Source organism: Natrix helvetica (genome assembly GCF_964273705.1).
Source record: "Natrix helvetica genome assembly, chromosome: 2".
In the NCBI taxonomy this organism is placed as follows: Eukaryota; Metazoa; Chordata; class Lepidosauria; order Squamata; family Natricidae; genus Natrix; species Natrix helvetica.
Window position 1 is genome coordinate 252,868,034 of NC_138552.1, and position 15,299 is coordinate 252,883,332.

Below are 15,299 nucleotides of genomic sequence, written 5' to 3' on the forward strand. Positions count from 1 at the left end.
CCGAGGTAATGCTTTGGTTAGAGTGCAGCACTGCAGGCTACTTCAGCTGACTGCTAGCTGCAGATAGGCAGTTCAAATCTCACCGGCTCAAGTTGACTCGGGCTCCCATCCTTTCAAGGTAAGTAAAATGAGGACCCAGATTGTTGGGGGCAATAGGCTGACTCTGTAAACCGCTTAGAGAGGGCTGTAAAAGCACTGTGAAGTGCTTTGTAAGTCTTAAGGGCTATTGCTATTGCTACCCACAGAAGATCCAGATGTTAAACACATCAGCTGCCAGGAAAAGTTGACCTCCCTAAGTACTGAAATTCTAACACCACTGGTTTCAGTTAGCAGGGAACGAACTTTAAAAGAACACTTGTACATTGAGTACTTGTGTGCTCTGAGCTTGGTGCTTTGCCTGCAGACATTCATTATCAACTAAGTAACTGGTGCACAGGACACTGATGATGTTATCTAGTCAGGTAATGAAATGTCTGCAGACAAATAACCACACTCAGAGAGCACCAAGGACTCCACACTTCAACTCTGAGCTACAGATACTCTCATCTATTGACATCAATAGTAGTAAAGATTAAAAAAAAAACAAGAAGATGCTTCTTTACTAGTTTTTTTTACAGAAAAAAATCAAGCTTTTCAGACAGCACCCCCTAACAGGCTGCTCCAGTCCCAGTTTCCCAACTTTTCAATTTCAATTCTTATACTGGCACATTTTTCAATCCTCCATTGCTAGCCAAGTATCAAGACGCGTGAAAGATAAATTAAGAAGATGCACACAGAAAGATACGGATGCCGACACGGGGGACAATAACAAGCCTAGAATGGGCTCTGATCACCACTGCAAACTCTTCCTTCAAATATCATGTTAGGGATTAGATTAGCTTTCCCTAACATGGATCAAAAGGATGCAATCCCCAGAATTTACTGGCAATTATGGCAGATGCGGAAAATACCAGCATGTGGACAGCTGTACCTGGATGGACAACTGCTGAGAAGGAGGTAATTCACCCTGGAGATTTAATATTGCAGCTAAATTGCAGAAAGGATAAGCCCAATGTGTGGGGACCAGGGAAATCATGCTATCAGGCAATTAAGGTGTACATTTCTGTAGCTGGAACGTAAAACTCTAGGAATTGTCATTGTAAAAATGCCATCCTGTGCTGGTCGATGATGCCGTCATCTGAACTGCTCTTCATTCACTTGCTGCATTTTGAATTCCTGTTGCTGGCTGTGTGAGCAGATGCCACTGAAAAAGCAATGCACCAGGGCCAACAAAGGTTACATTCAAGTCCTAGTGTCTTCCTGCATGAATTAGTCAAACCAGCAATCTAAGAGGAAAATGCCAAGCCCCATTCAGGTCATTCAAACTGATGTGTCTTCCCAGCATTCCACCTACTCTTTAATAAAACTTTGTATTCAGAGAGGTGTAGCTCCTCGTGTTTAACCCCAATAAAGTCAAGTTCTAGTTCTTTAAAATAGGTTCAGGCAGTTGAGATGAAGTGAATATAGAAAACTTAAATCTAAGCTTTTTCCATGAGAGCTATGGATCAAGGTGCACCCACCCGCAAATGTATACATGCCCTGTCTGCTCCATGGGGTGAACTAGATCAGAAGTATGAAATGACCTAATTTTACTTTATTTTAAAACTACATGGACAGAACTTTGCAAGTCTGAAAGTACAATTCTGCCCCTTCCCCCTGGCAGCCTTTTTTACAGACTGAGAAACAAGCCACATCCATTGTCCAGTTACTGTCTGTTATCTGGCCATTCACTTCATGGTGTCTCTCTGCTCAGTCTCCCAAGGTCTTTCCCACATACTGATATAGGTCCCAAGGTCAGATATTGTTAAGGCTAAGCCTCCAATGGCACCATTGCAAAACGCAGCAAGGCACTTGAGCTGTTCTCAAGGCTGGCAGGAAAGCGAATCCGGCATCTGTTATGACAAGGGTCATCGATTCAATCAGGGGGTTGGCTTTGAAATTACATGATGAAAATAGAAGTATTGAAACCTATTCCCAAGGAAATATCCTTTGGTGTAAACTGACATCTCAGAGTGAATGTTGTGATTGCTCAGCCCCTCTTGCTAATACTTGCATTGGGGAAGCACAATCGGGTTCTCCTAGAACACAGCAGGAGACAGAATGGCCTGGAGAATGCTTGTTTTCATTATGAAAGCTCAGTGTAGGCACATCCATTTGTCAGTTTAGAAACTCTTCTCTGTTTTAAGAGACTGACTGTTTCACAGTTCCCTCATCAGCTGCTTGTAAGAGCTGCACAGAAGTCAATATTTTATCTTCTGATCCCTTTTCCCATTACAGAGCCGTGATGGACTTGAAGCTATTCATGATGGAACTTCTACTTCTCCAGCCCAGTTTATAATGCTTAGTGCAGGGGTGTCCAAACTTAGCAACTTTAAGACTTGTGGACTTCAACTCCCAGAATTCCCCAGCCAGCAGAGCTGGCTGGGGAATTCTGGGAGTTGAAGTCCACAAGTCTTAAAGTTGCCAAGTTTGGACACCCCTGGCTTAGTGGGACTGAATCTCTCTCCAAACACACACTTAGGAAACCTTGTGCGTCTGTCTGTGCATGCATAAATATGTATTTACATACTTTACATAACTTTTTACAAACAATTAATGTAAAAAGCTCATAGGGGAAACTGGAAAGGAGATCATTAAGAGTGAATTCCAAAGTACAGGTTCTAAAATAAATATTTTATTTTAGAATAACCTTTCAGATATCCTTGTACGCCCAAATCCCGTTCTCTATCTGAAACATTATTTAAGAACAACAAAAGCGAGGATACGGAGAGATTAATTTGAATTGCACTAATTTAAAAATCGTCAGAAGAAAGTTCGTAAAAACTATATGAATATGAATTTACAAAAATCATTATTTGACAATGGCTTGCAAAATTGCATCATTGAAAGCATCTGTACAAATTATCATTGGTTATTTAAAATGGCAACCTGTTGCAGAAATGTGCAAAATGAAGTCAAAGTTAGAAAAAATGAGACATAACCCACACTGTTAACAGCTTCCTAATCTGAAGGGTTCCTGATTCCTTTGAATAGCTTAGAATATCTATCCACTACTTGATTTCATGCCTCTCCAAAAAGAGGCCATGCATCCTATAAAGAGCTGCAAGCTTTAATGGATAGATTCATTAACTATGGCTTCAGTAATGGATAAAGGCATTTTAAAAAGATAAATTGCTGGACAAGATAAGGGCACAGTTGCTGATCTGAAGGGAAAATGTTATTTGATGCTAATTCTGACAAAGAATGAGAGCATTAAACATGTCTAATATCTGAATGTGGGGGCATTTGTTAATTAAATTGTAAAACCTGTTTCTTTTTGTATTACAAAATGGCATTATTTGTCCATTTTATTGAAAGATAATTATTGCATGATTCAATGGCTCAGTGAACAGACTGATTTAAAATAAAATAAAAAAACCTTATGCACAGCTTTAAAGGCTTGCCCCTACACAAAGATTTGGGATTCATTTACACTCTAACCACACACCAGTTTTAATACTGGAATAATTGTTGTTTCCTGATAGTGTTTCTTGCTTGCCTCACTGAATTCCAATTTCCAGGGTTTCTTGATGGTAGTGGTAGGAAATTATGTAGTTAGGGTTCAGTTCTAGCTGCAGATACCAGGAGTCAGACTTTTGCTGCCACTCTTGACAATCCCAGAATACTCTCTTTCCTTTCTCTTACACATTCTCTCTGCCATCCCTTTCTCTTCCCGCCCTCCCCTTCTTTTCTCTTCCTCCCCACCCAGTAGGTTACTGCAAGGAGGACCAGTCATGTTTGCTAGAAGTCTGAACAGACTGTTGCAGAGGAGTTTTGAAGTTAGGCCAAGGTGATGGGCTGGCTGCTAAAGCAAGGTCGTGGCACACACTTGAAAGTAAATCAGGAAGACTGTAATTCGGGTATGTGGGTCTGTCTGTCTCACAAGAACAAAGAATGCTTATCAACCGGAAATATGCATGTGTAAAGCTTGCAGCAATTATGGGTAGTTAGAAAGTTGATAAAAATAACAAGGATGAGACAACTTGCAGGCCTCAGCTAAAAGTTAGCAATGGAGATGGGCTTCAGCAAATGAAATGTCTATTAGATAACTTCTGGAGCATTCATTAGCTAAGGCTTAGGAATGGGACAGTTATAGACCAATGGAACAAATTGTAGAATTATTGCTAAAATGTTTATTAGAGGATATTTCTTATTATTTCACCTTATCCAGCCTTCTCCTATAGTGAAAATGTATCAAGCTTTCTTAATCCTTTGTTCTTGGTTCTTGGCCTTTTGACCAGGAACCCTTTTCCTTGGAGTAGTCCAATAAAAAACAATCAGAAAACCTGCACCTCGTGTCTGGCGTCCATCATTGGCTTCAGCACCAAGCTCAGACCCGAATTGGGGACAACAAAGGAGTCTGTGAAATTAGGCCAATAGCTCCAGGAGTCCTATTGCTGTAGGTTACACATGCCACAAAACCTCGTGTTATATGTGTTGTATACACAGCAGAGAAATATGAGTCATCTGTGCAGCTCATGAAGGGGGATGTGCTTTCATTCTCACCATGCTATGAAATCCTGTTTCACTATCATACTGTCTCTTATTCAAGGTACATTCTATGCTTCTTCTATTATCAACCTTTTTCGCTTTTTCAAAATTGCCTCAATTTGAATGCGGGCTGTCAGTTTCCATTTATCAGTGATCTTAACCCTCTTGCAGGGTTCTCAAACTTCTAACTGGAAGCTGGATCTCAGTTCTTGTACACTGTCGTGTAAAATGCAGGCTTATACATGCAAAGAACACGAGAAACAGCCAATTTGACCGTTTCACACTGCAGCAGCTGAAAAACATTTTGATGTTCACTACATAGAGCATGGTAGGGATGTTTTCAGGGAGGAGGATGACATCCATCAAGTGGGAGAAAAAAACATGCACTTGGCATTAAAAATCAGTAGAAGCCAGATGACATTTAGAATAAACAGGAATGAAAGGTGAAGTATAATGTTTGACAGCAGGCAATTTGTGAATGGTTGGGCTCTGGTTTGAGATGGTAAGTATTTAGGCGTGTGCATCCTATTCTTGTGTGAAAGAATGTATGAGGATGACACTGGTGGTCTTCCCCAGAATCTATTCTGCATACTGTGTCTTCTTCCTAGGAGACTTTTGCCACTCCCTATTGAAGGAGCACAAAAGGAATCCCTGTGAAATCGCTGCTGTAAAACCAATGCTGGCTGCCTTCCAGAGAACAGGGCAAAGAGCTGCCTGGAGACACGAGTCAGCTGACAGGCAAAATAATTTATGGAGTACTCTCTCCCTTGTATGGCCAGGGTTAATGCACAATGGTAAATTACTGCAGGCATTTGATGCTACTAGTTCTCTTTAATGACTGGCTGAACAGAAGCAATGGTGTCAGTCAGATCACTCCGTGCAGTCCAGATTCAGGACAGCATCTAGCGTTCCTTTCTGGCTCTGCAGAGTCCTGGCCTACATTCTTGACAGGGGAGTAGACCCAATACCTTTGAGTGATGAGGAACGAGAAAAGCTTAAAATCAAGGCTCAATGAAAGTACTGGAATTGGAAAGCCAAGGAAGATTAGAATTGATGGTTCCCTGGTTGGGAGACCCAGATGTTTGGGCTGTGTATGGGAAGAATAGGGGGGAAATGAAACCAAGGTTTGATCATTCTATTTTAAACAATTGGTACCAGAAAGGACATATTTAAACTCTATAGAACAGTGTTGAGATCCACCATTTTCCCCCCTTGCCCCCAACTTTTGTGGCATAGAAATGCATATACAGTAGGAAAAGCAGAGACAGAATAGCATAATACTATATTTCATATTAAAAATAAAAAAGCATAGTGTAGGTAAAGGTAAAGATTTCCCTCGCACATATGTGCTAGTCGTTCCCGACTCTAGGGGGTGGTGCTCATCTCCATTTCAAAGCCGAAGAGCCAGCGCTGTCCAAAGATGTCTCTGTGGTCACGTGGCCGGCATGACTAAACACCAAAGGTGCACGGAATGCTGTTACCTTCCCACCAAAGGTGGTTCCTATTTTTCTGCTTGCATTTTTTACATTTTTTCAAACTGCTAGGTTGGCAGAAGCTGGGACAAGTAACAGGAGCTCACTCCGTTACACGGCGCTAGGGATTCAAACTGCCGAACTGCCAATCTTTCTGATCGACAAGCTCAGCATCTTAGCAACTGAGCTACTGCGTCCCTATAGTGTAGTAAGCAGCACCACAACTGTGAGGAAAATTCACTAGTTAAATTGTCAGATGCTCACACACGCATACGTCCAATCAAAGCTCAATTCCAAATGCTGCAATCAGAACATCCTACTTTGGGGGGAGGGGGAAAATAAACCTGAATGGCTACTTTCCTAGTTCCCTGAAAGGGGGGGTGGAACCTGTGTGACAATATTACAAAAGAACAAATTCCCCAAAGGGCTGCAAGGAATAAGATGGATCCTCTTCAGTAAATGTTCAAGTGGAGTGCTAACATAGACCTCAGCAGAACCTCAGGCTGATAAAATCTAGAAGAACATCTGCCAGGTAATTTCAATGGCCTATGTTATACTCCTGGAGAATATGCACATCTGCAAAAATAAGAGATGGATATGTGACTAAAACTCTGCAATTCCTTGTTCATGCAAGCCAATTTTTTTCTCACTTTTGGGAAGATAAATAGAAGAAGACAACTCTTAAGTAAAGTCTTCACTGTGCCAATAAGATGGTGAAAAGTGGATAGTGGAACTATTGGCTCAAAGACACAGCTATTTGTGAGATCCCATATGCATCTAGATGGATAAATGGTATGTTTGTTTTCTGGCCCATATAAAATGCTTAACTCCTGCACAGATAGAACTTTTGAAGTAGTATCAGCTACCACAAATGTGTTACTGTCCAGTACTTCTGAGCCACTTGTACTTAAACTATTACAATTAGACCAGAAAGGTTAACTGCTCTCAGTTGAACTACAATGCACCCTAAAGTATACTTACTGGCCTGGAGGGCACATAATTCTTTTGGTGTTATAACTGTTCTCAGGAAGTTGGCATTGGCTTAAAAAGTGCTACCCTACTTTACAATGTTGTAAAGATTATTGGGTTAATCTCCATTCTGAAACTTTGCAGGCACTTGCACTGTATCTTCCAATTATCTCCATTTTTTTTTACTTGCTGGCTGGAGATAAGCTTGCAGATCATCACCATCAGACCCAAGTGAGGTATTACCTAGATGTGGTTGTGGGCCATATGGGCTCTGGGGAAGATGGGAGCTATGTCAGAGGTTCAATCAAAGGAACCAGATGAAAAGATTCTTTATCATAAAGAATATGGTGAGACATAATTTTGGAAAACTATTGGATCAGTCACTGCGCAAGTGAAAAAGGATCACACTAGGGGTTGGAGTTCCTGGACATCTGATGGTAAGTAGGCTATAGGATTCAGGACTGTTGCCAGAACAGCCAGGTCCAGCAGCTGCATATCTACTGTAAGAAAAGTTGCTTACCCAAAAATAAAAGTCTTAAAACAAAGAAATAGTAATTCGCTATTAGACATCAAGTCCAATGAGAAGAGGAAATCTGAAAATAAATGTACCACTCCTGGAAAGAACAACATCCATAATCAAATAAAACAGAACATAGGCTAAAAGATGGATGTCAATTTGTAACATAAAATAAAGTATTTACAGAAGTAGAATAGGGAGAACTTCAAAGGTCTACCTGGGGCAAAGAAATTGAAGCCTTGCCAGCAGAAACAAAATAAGGGGACTCAATAGTAGAGGAAGCCAGCATCACTACTGAACCAGGGGTGGATTCCTACCGGTGTTGGTACCGATTCGCTGAGCATGCACAGTTCACTGTAAATCGTTCTGCAAATAAGTGAAGACCATGAAAAACGAATAAAACACATGCCAGCAACGGCAGTGGGAAACCGGTTTGGAGGCGTGGCCAGCCTGGGTCACTGCCAGTTCTGCGACACAGGCCAGATTACCACTACCAGTCCGCCCGAACCGGTGTGAACTGGTAGAAACCCACCTCTGTACTGAACTATTTTCATTCCCTGAAACCCTCTCCTCTACCTTCTCAGAAAAAATAAAGTTGTGCAATTGAAAAAATGAAAGGAACTAAAACAAAGAGTAATTGAACATCTAGAACAGCAGAAAACCAACAGGATAAGGTTGCCTGCATTGAAGCTCATTGCAAAAAAGTATTAGGAGATGCAAATAGTGCAATATCAAATGTAAGCTCACCGCAAGAAACAAACCGTACAGCACAGTTGCAATTGGAACGGAAGATTTTGAATGAAAATTTAACAAACAAGAAAAAAAAAGCTACAAGTGCATCACCAAAATGGAAGATCAGGCTGGGAAATAAGATCAGCATGCTAAGATCAGACCCAAGCCAATTAGAACAGATGAAAGAAAGGCTGAAGAACAAGAACAATACCTGATGAAGAAATATCTCCTAGAAACAAGGAAGAAAGGAAGTACAAGAAACAATAAAGCAGCAAATAACAGCTGCAGTCAAGAAAATCAGCAGATATGATGCTCAAATTGCATATTATAGATAGAATCTCCAATTTTGGTCCAATCCATGGAGAGAATGCAATGCAGTCAATGCAGCAAAGAAGAAGCAGTACAGTTCTAGGTGTAGATATGGGACAAGTGAAAGAAATACAACAAAAATGCAGTTTACATAAGTATGATGTAACATGGACGGAAGTATGCAGTGGAGTACCCCAAGGCTCTGTTTTAGGTCCAGTACTCTTCAACATCTTCATCAATGATTTGGATGAGGGAATAAATGGGGAACTCATCAAATTTGCAGATGATACCAAGCTGGCAGGAATAGCCAACACTCCAGAAGATAGGCTTAAGATACAGAAGGATCTTGACAAACTTGAACATTGGGCACTATCTAATAAAATGAAATTCAATGGTGAAAAGAGTAAGGTTCTACATTTAGGCAACAAAAATGGAATGCACAGGTACAGTATAGGTGGTACCTTGCTCAGTAGTAGTAACTGTGAAAGGGATCTTGGAGTCCTAGTGGACAACCATTTAAATATGAGCCAGCAGTGTGAAGGCCCCAACACTGGAAGTCTTTAAGAAGAAGATGTTGGAAGTAGGTGGAGAAGGGGGAAAAGCTGAAGGGGAAAAAAGCTGCACTAAAAGAACTGTTAGTACAACAGCAGAAATAGTGGAGAAAAGGGCAAGATAGATTAAGAATTGGTCAGCACAAGTAGAGATGAAGTGCATCATTTTTGGCTGAAACTTATTGCCAAGCAGTTTAATAATATTCTACAAGGAGGGTGGAACTGAAGATCTACACATCTATCAAAACCAACCTAAAAACTATAGATTCAACAAAAGGAGCAGCACCCGGCAACCGCAGGCCAATTACCTGCTTACCATTAATTTTCAGATTGTTGGCTGGTGTGGTAGCTGTTGCAGTCCAACAGCATCTTGTTGAAAATGAGCTCTTTCTGTCTGAGCAGAAACCGAACAGCCCAAACAGCAGAGGGAGGAAGCATCAGCTCCTATTTGAAAAGACAATTTTGAAAAATTGTAAAAGAAGGAAGACCAACTTGAGTGTAGCTTGGATTGATTACATGAACGCATTTGGCTCCCTTCCATATGATTGAAATAATCAAGTGTCTAGAAATAACAGGAACACCAGAAGCTTTCTGCAAGGATCGATGGCAAAATGGAAGTCACAAGTGCTGGTCAATGGTGATAAATTGGGAGAAGGGTTACTATCAAGAGAGGAATCTTTCAGGAGACTCACTATCACCTTTACGGTTTTATCATTGTACTGATTCCCTTGCTAATAATACTGAACATGATAGGCCAGGGCTAATAGACATAAAAATCAAGTGATAGGCTATTCCACTTCCTGGAAGTGTACATGAAGCTGTATGGAAAAAACATCTGAAATGAAACCATTGCTCAAATATACAATCAAGATATTGCAATGGAGTTTGGATGGATAAATGTGCACATCATATTTAACAGGGAAAACTGAAGGAATCAAGATGTCCTATAGCTGTGGTGGCGAAACTATGACATGCTTGCCGGAAGCGGCACGCAGAGCCATTCCGTATGGGATGCATGGCCTCGCTGGCTCCTCTTCCATGTTCCTGTGCACACACGTGAGCTGGTCAGCTGGCTTTCATGTGTGTGAGAGCGCCAAAACATGTAAGAGCAGTGTTCTGGCACGCACGTGCGTGCCGTTACCCAAACTTCCAGGTTTCCGTTGCGTGCCTACATTGAAAACTGGGAGTTCGGATGCGTGCTGGAATGCTGATCTTCCGGGTTTCGGCGCTCCCGCATGTGCAAAGGCCAGCAAGGCCGCGCAGTCCAGGTGAGATGGTTTTGTGTGCCATTTCCGGCACGCAGGTCGGCACACGGTCATGTAAAAGGTTAGCCATCACTGCCCTATAGAAATAACCTCAGGAGAAGATAAATACCTGGGTATCTTTCAGGCTGATAACATTAAGCACACTGAAGTTTCCTTGAAGAAAGTGAGAGTAGTATCCTCCATCATCTAGGATTAAAAGCCTGCCCTGCCCTCCCTCCCTTCCCCAACAGCCTCCTTCCCACCTGCAGGAACACATTAGCCCCTAGATTTTGCTGTTAATTCATATCTCGGACTGTTGTGGAGAAACAGGAGCCAGACTTTACTGCTTCAGAACTGTCAAATGCATCCAGAGAGGAAATTGTTGAGCAGCAATATGAAGCGTGCAGCCTCCTTAGATGCTTCTGTATTTCCTGCTTTAATGCCAATGTTTATTTGAAATCTTTTGTTCTCGTTGAGTTGATTCAAAGCTGCCAGGCAAATGTCATTCCTATCCTTTAATCTTGTTACCAAATCAGTCATCTATTGCTTTGAGTGGATTAAGTCTTCTTGCTGCCATCCATTGCCAATGTATTTCTCTCCAGAGCTTCTGCTGCGTGCACATCTCCTGCCAAAACAATCACCAGGAGGACAACACTTTCATCCAAATGTTAGATGGGTTTAAACAATATTAATTCCTCCCCATAGCTGAAGAATAAAGGATTTGGGAGTGGGGAGCAATCCTGAAGCATTTCAGCCTCAGCCTGGAGGAGAGGAGCTGATAATCAACTGATGAATTCTTCTCATCTGCTTTGATACAAGAGCGTTACTGCTTATCTCAGGGGTGGATGGGATGGTTTACACTGGAAAACTGTCCAAGCAGCTTCTGGATCAGGAAGGTAGCTGTTTCCTACCTCCTCCTCAAATTCTGACCTTCAAAATATCCATTTCCTGAACCATATACCACATATATTCATTACAAACAACAGTTATTTCTAGCCTCAAAACAGTAAAATTTCCCCATATTTATATTTCTGATGCCCAATACCAACAGACTCTAAAGAACATCCTCTGTGGTCACAGATGCCCAAGTAACTGGAATATCTCCCCCCCCCCCGCCCACACTTCACCTGATTGAGTCCATGATTCAGCTCCATGATCAGCCATCAAGTCTGCCTCTAGAAAATTATAATTGTAATAGCCTTAATATGGGGACAAGCCCTGAAACTAGAACCCTGGCTTCATTTCAATTATGTATAAAGATAATTTATGCAAGGCAGGAATGCAGAAGTCTAGGAAGCTACAAAAATTTGGAGGCCAGCCCCTCTTCTAAAGGTTGCCACCAAATTGTCATTTTATGGTAACAAAAGAGAAAAATCACCCACTGCAGAAACCATATTGCCTGGATTTAACTTCTAAATTACTTTGTGAGAGTGAAGCTCTTCCAGTTCTTTAAACTGGTCTAACAAGATCTGACCCAAGAGCTAACTGGCCCAAGGAAGTTGCGTATCCAAGTCCTCTGATCGTTCTGCGTGATGACCAACACATTTATCATAGGACAAGTGAGGGGAGAAAGAGGCATTAATTTGCATATTAATTAACTTAGATGCAGTCTTCAGCTTTTTCCAATAATTAATATTTGAAACCAAGAAAGGAAAAATAGTAAATTCATGTCAATTTATCTATATTAAAAATTGCCTTTTGAAACATGAGCATTGCTCTGCTCAGCACATTAGTGGCCCATTTAACTCATCCCACCAACCTTGACTACAGGGGTTCAAACAATATTTTTCCCCAGCTATACTTGGAAAGGGCTAGAATTAAAAGCCTGTGTGTGTGGAAGGAGAGGGGGGAGAATCTATACTAAAGCTATCACGCTTCTTCAATGGCCAAGAAAAAAATATGCTCCATCTCTAAAATATCTTGACTAAAACCCAATCATATGCAAATCACACGCCTGATTGAAGCCCTACTCTTTGTGGGTTTATATGGACATGCTTTGGACTGCACTATAGCACGGGAGGGTGGCTTTTGTATCTTCGGGGTGTGAAGGATCCACGACATAATTGTAACAATTTAGAACTTGGACATCAGTGCCGGCACATTTGTCATTGGAAACTGTTTTGCACATTTCGGCTTGCAATCATGGACTGAGTATCTGAGTAATATCCCTGCATTTTTATGAACCACATTCAACCTTGTAAGTAGATTTCACCCGGTTGAGAACGAATCTGTAGCTGTGCTTTAATATACAGTATATAGCCTGTACCCTCAATTGCCTTTCAATCTGAGGGGAAACTCATAAATATTTGACAAACAGCATTTGAAAAATGGCCTACAAATTCTTTTTCTTACTTCAAAATTCCTGAATCACAACCTCTCGGGGGGTTTCCATGGGCATCCCATTGCCCGGCAGGCTAAATGAATCTTTAAAAAATATTTATAGCCATCTATTCTAACAGGATGGAGATTCTTACCTTTAACAGGATCTGACCTGCCTCAAGATTGAGGCCACGGTAGCACAAATGATTGATTTATGGGGTAATTCCTTTTCATTAGCTGCCATTGCTGCTCAAGACTATCACGGAAAAGAAAAGGCAGTCCCAGACCGAGCAACAGGTGCAAAGGGCCCAGACACATGAGACTCGTTCGTCTTGCCAATTAGCACCCCTCCCACCCCCACCCATCCTTCCCGTGCTACTCCAAGCTCCTGAGCAGAATGCAAAGCATGGTGTCCGCCTTCCCAAGGCAGCTAATCATTAAACTCTGACAAAGCAATGAGAAAGCTGATTAGCTAATGAGGAATCCCATCCCCGCTAATCACAGCCCTGTCAATCACTATTCTCTGGACCAGCCTAGGTGCACAGTTGTTGCCAAGTTGCTGGGAAGGGCAGAAAAAAAAGCAGCAGTAAACCGTTTGCTGCAGTTTGCATTGAAGGGGCCTCCTTTTCCCTGTGTGAATCATGTGTGCACAAAATAGCTATATCTGGCTAATTAGTTATTGAAATTGCTCTTTATTAATCACCCCAGCTGTTATATTTGCAGCTGAAGGAAGACTAGCCTTTTGGTTAAAAAAAAAAAGTGCCTTGCAGCAAGACAAAAGCACCAAGTCTGAGAAGATTCTGGCATTAAAAGAAAAAAGCTTCTAGGTAGAATTGACAGATGAATGCTTGTTTCCTTTTTAAGGCCTCTAACCAAGATGAGATGCCTTCAATATTATCTATCTTTTTTACTGAGCCTATTCTATATCATCCACTCCTCCATTTTTACTATTCTATACCCATAATCTTGCCCACCATTCTATGCCCACCATTCTATGCCCATTACATACCACTGGTCTTTCTTCAATAGTATAACTGTTTTTCAAATAGTAAATTAAGATAGCAATAGCACTTAGACTTATATACCGCTTCATAGTGCTTTACAGCCCTCTCTAAGGGGTTAACAGAGTCATATTGCCCCAACAATCTGGGTCCTCATTTTACCCACCTCAGAAGGATGGAAGGCTGAGTCAACCTTGAGCCTGGTGAGATTCGATCTGCCAAACTGCAGTCAGCCGAGGTAGCCTGCAGTCCTGCACTCTAAACACTGGCTGAAGATGCATGAACTTCAACTCCCAGAAATCCTCAATCAGCATGCTTGATTGAAATCAGCATATCTTAAAGTTGCCAAGTTTTGAAAAACACTGGAATAACTTGATGGGGAACACATAATTCTCAGGGGGTGTCCTGCCCAGACAGACCTACCTGCATCATGTACACTCAGAGCAAGTTCCTTCACAATAGTTTGCTCCATTTTAGCTTGTTAGCATTTAGAGAGTCTATGTTAGAGCAACATTTTTCTATAGAGATAGTATAATATGGGAAATCTACAACCAGATCTGAAATTGTACAATTGCTAATTTTTCAAATAATACTATCAAGTTTGTTTGGGAAGGCAGTTCTTCATATGCCACCACATACTGTTATATTGTTCACACATGATATCAAGCCAACCCAAATCACTTAGCATAATCTGCATTACATCTAACACAAAGCAGGACCTAAAAGGATTGGCAGAATTTGACAGAGCACAATCAAACTACACATTAAATTGTATAGATGAGATAGAAAGATAGATAGATAAATAGATAGATAGATAGATAGATAGATAGATAGATGATAGATAGATAGATAGATAGATAGATAGATAGATAGATAGATAGATAGATGATAGATAGATGATAGATAGATAGATAGATAGATAGATAGATAGATAGATAGATAGATAGATAGATACAATATGAAAGAAGTAAACATGCACCCATTTAACAGACATGTAATCCTACACATTTACAGCAAGAAACGGAAAAGTCACACATTAGGTAAATGTATTGTACTTCTGTGCTTTTTGACATATTCCAGGGGCTGTTGGAATTTGTCTCCAGTAGTGGCTGCAGTGATTTCAATTGTTGTTCAGTTTCCTGATTGACCTCAATTATTTTCTCTTGGCTTGGGGATGGGGGCTAAAGCACACAGGTGGTGATATGCAGCAATGGGAGCTTACATAGAGAAGGTAGAAAGAAGTTGGGATTAGCTGGCCAACCACCAATTTAATTTGAGGAAGTCAGGTACCTTAGCCTGACTGGTCTCGAAGCCATCTTGCTCTGTGACTTCACTTGTCACGCTAAAAAGATCTGTTTTGCCTACTCCATTTTGCTGCTGCTCTGTAATGTTTGATGGTCAGTAGAACCAGCAGGAGATGCTGCAGAGGGAGGAATCCACTGTTTGCCTGGATAGTGAAGGCACAGCTAGCAAGGTAATAAAAAAGAAAAGAAAAATCTCCATCACAGGCTATCAGCTTTCCACCTAACTGTCAAGGTTCTGACTGAGGAAGCCAACCAAGCCAGTGCTAGCCTTGTGAAGATCTTCCCCTTGGTCAAGTGGTTTAACATGTCCAT